Below are 3,211 nucleotides of genomic sequence, written 5' to 3'. Positions count from 1 at the left end.
GAATTTTATAGGCAGAAAACATTGGAAAGGAATGCTAAGTAAATTGACATGGGAAACATAGAGGCATAACAGCCTACAAATTGTTGGAAGAATGGAAAGCACTTCCAAGTCTTGGTGAGCATAAAGTGCACTTGAGAAATTAGTACCATTAACACTTTAAAGAAGAATTACTCAAAGGATAAGTCAGTCTTGATATACTGTACTTGAAATAAATCTTGAATGATTCAGCTATCCATAAAAAATTGCCACTGAATTCAAAATTCATTCTGTAAATACTAGACAGAATTTTAAAATTTGTTTTTGGAAGAATAAGAGTAAGAAATCTTCTCAAAACAGAGGTAGGAATTAAGAAATAAAAAGTGGTAGAATAAGCAATACCAGAGAAACTAATTTTGGAAACAGATCAGTATAGCTGAAGCACTAGAAATTATGGGACAATAATGGTGAATGAAAACAAAATGGAAATCAGGTTCAGATATTCAAAGAACAAGGGGAAGACAGTCAGCATCCCCAGGCTCAGTCCCTTAGTGTCAACTATGACAATGCCATTATCCTCAGTCCCCTTATCTGACTTGCCATCAATTTGCCATTGACCTCCATGAATTTTTCTCATATAAGTTCTCTGATGTAGTCCCATCTTACACTCAAGACTGAATCATACCTTTCAAATCACTTTTCAGACTCTATATACTGGGACCACAAAATTTTTGTCAATAATATCAGTTTTGAGTAAATTAGTATTTAACATTTTGATGAATATGTAAAATTTACTGTTTCTACAACTGTCCATTCATACTATTTGCCATGTGTCAAAGGGAATATTAATTGAGTTCAGCATGAGACAATACAGAGTAAGTTATAACTTGCAATAAATAAGAAGTCAGAAGTGTGCCATAACACTGACCTCCTTGTTGGACAAATTTGATTTCTTCTTGAAACATAGGTTTCCTTCTGTATTTCTGAGATAATGATTTTATTATTTCTGCAGTGTCTGGAGGACCCTGATAAATCATCAAATCTGGTGAGTGAGATGGTATTCCTGCTGATTTCAAAGCTTCTGATACATTGAGTTAGGGTTATCTCTCCTGCCAGGGAAACTTATTAATGGAGTATGTGGCCTGACTACCTGAATGACCCTGTTGGAGATGCCATCTTGCTGCCCATCATGATTCCTGACTAAGCCAGTAGTAGGGTTTTAAAGTTTTTTTCACAAGTTTTTCTATGCCTACTCCATGAAGATACTCTATGATTTATTTTAAAGGTTTTATATTTTACATTCGGATTTGCAATCTATTTTGAGTTGATATTTCAATAAGATATAAGGTTAATATTAATTTTCATTATTTTTCTTATGGGTGACCAAATGTTATGACAGTTATTTAAAAGAGTATCTTTATTCCATTGAGTTGCTTTTACAGCCTTGTAGCAAAATGAATTGCCATTATTTGTGTAGTCTCTGTTCAATAGATTTGTCTCTTTACCAATACCTAGCGTTATAGCAAGTAAATCTTAAAATTCATCACTTTATTCTTTCTCAAAGCTGTTTTAATTCCTTGTACCTCAATATAAATTTTAAAGTCATTTTTTCTATATAAAAATTCCAGGTAGGATTTTGATTGCTGTTGCATCAAATCTTTAGATTAATTTTTTTTAGAATTTTTACCTTTACTATATTGAATTTTGTAATATATGAATATGACATATTTCTCTTTTGAATTCTTCCATTTTGTCTTTCATCAGTGTTTTACAGTTTTCTGCAAACAGATCATATGTATGTTTTCCTAGATTTATAACTAAGTATTATATTATGGATGCAATTATAAATGGCAGTTTTTTTAATGGCAGTTTCCAAGTTTACATTGTTAATTTAGAAGACTACAATTGTTTTTTCTTCTTTTTTTTCTTTTTTTGCATGCCAACCATGTGTTCATAGACTTTGCTAAACTCACTCATTGTGGGGATTTTCTCCTTTTCCTGTAGATAACTTTGGGTGTTGCTTTGTAGACAAACATGCTCTCTGAGGGTCAGATTTAATATTTATTTCCAATATTATGGTGAGGACTGAATCATGCCCCTCACAAAGACATGGTCAAATTCTAACCCCTGGTCCTGTGGGTGTGAACACACTGGTGAATAGGATCTTCTAAAACCTTATTTGGAAAATGCCAAGTAAAATAAGGGTGGGTCTTAATCATATGACCAAAGTAATGGTAAACAAAGCAAATTTGAACACAGAATACAAGCCACAGGAGGATACAGAAAGAGACATGTTGCCACACAATGGCAGCAGATATTGTTTGCAAGCCAGCCACCATTAGATGCTATGAACTTTGGAGAAACATGACATGATCATACCTGATTTTGGACTTCTAGCTCCCCAAACTATGAGTCATAAAATCCATGTTGTTTAAGCCATCTAGTTTGTGGTATTTTGTTGTAACAGCCTTAGTGTACTAAGACAAAGAGTAGCATTTCTATATCTCAATATTGTTAAAATAAATCTGATATAGAGTCTGATGTTAAGAGTATATAGTAAATGACTTCTGGCATGTGGAAGTTGTCATAAGGTCAAATAGCATATGAAAAAACTATTCAAGTAAAAGTATAAAAATTTTCTAAGAAAGCTGAGAGTCCATGGTATTTGAACTGAATCCACTTCCTCTGTTCCCCTTCCCAGATCATCAAGGTGAAGACTACTCTCCAGACTGCTGCAGTGAAGAACACAGGACTCCTTCTTCTCTAAAATCCAAGAGAAAGGGCTTTATTACTCTCAGAAGCTGGAATATATAATTTCTCATTCTGTCTTCAGATGCATCTTGCTGTGACTTAAAACCCAGGAAAGTGTGATGATATTTAGAGGTGGAGAGCTGGAGGCTACCTTCTTCTACCTGGTCCCCCTAGTGGAGGCTCTACCTTGGGTACAGTGTAATTTAGATACTATGGACCTGATTACTCTTGCCTAGCTCATGAGACAGTGGTTCCACACCAGTAGAAGCAAACAGAGAGGCTCTCAGCCTTCTATCACCTACTCCAATGAGTTCCTATAGTGGGAACATCACCCAGAGAAATGTTTTCCATTATATCCATCAGAAGCTCCAGAGCCATGGCCCAGAAGTTTTACTAGTGGTTAGAGACAGACCTTAAATGTGATAGCTCCTAATTTCTTAAAAAAAAATAAAATGATTTCATTTTAAAGAATGTAGATAAGTTC

The 3,211-nt window shown here is 34.4% G+C and overlaps 1 pseudogene; it reads right to left on the bottom strand.

Annotated features, from left to right (window-relative positions):
* Positions 1-821: 821 nt before the first annotated feature.
* LOC143672892 (alpha-ketoglutarate dehydrogenase component 4 pseudogene) lies at positions 822-1,167 on the bottom strand (annotated as a pseudogene).
* Between the last annotated feature and the right edge of the window lie 2,044 nt (positions 1,168-3,211).

The sequence above is a fragment of the Tamandua tetradactyla genome (assembly GCF_023851605.1).
Source record: "Tamandua tetradactyla isolate mTamTet1 chromosome 22 unlocalized genomic scaffold, mTamTet1.pri SUPER_22_unloc_1, whole genome shotgun sequence".
NCBI lineage: Eukaryota > Metazoa > Chordata > Mammalia > Pilosa > Myrmecophagidae > Tamandua > Tamandua tetradactyla.
This window is presented reverse-complemented; position numbering and strand designations above follow the sequence as displayed.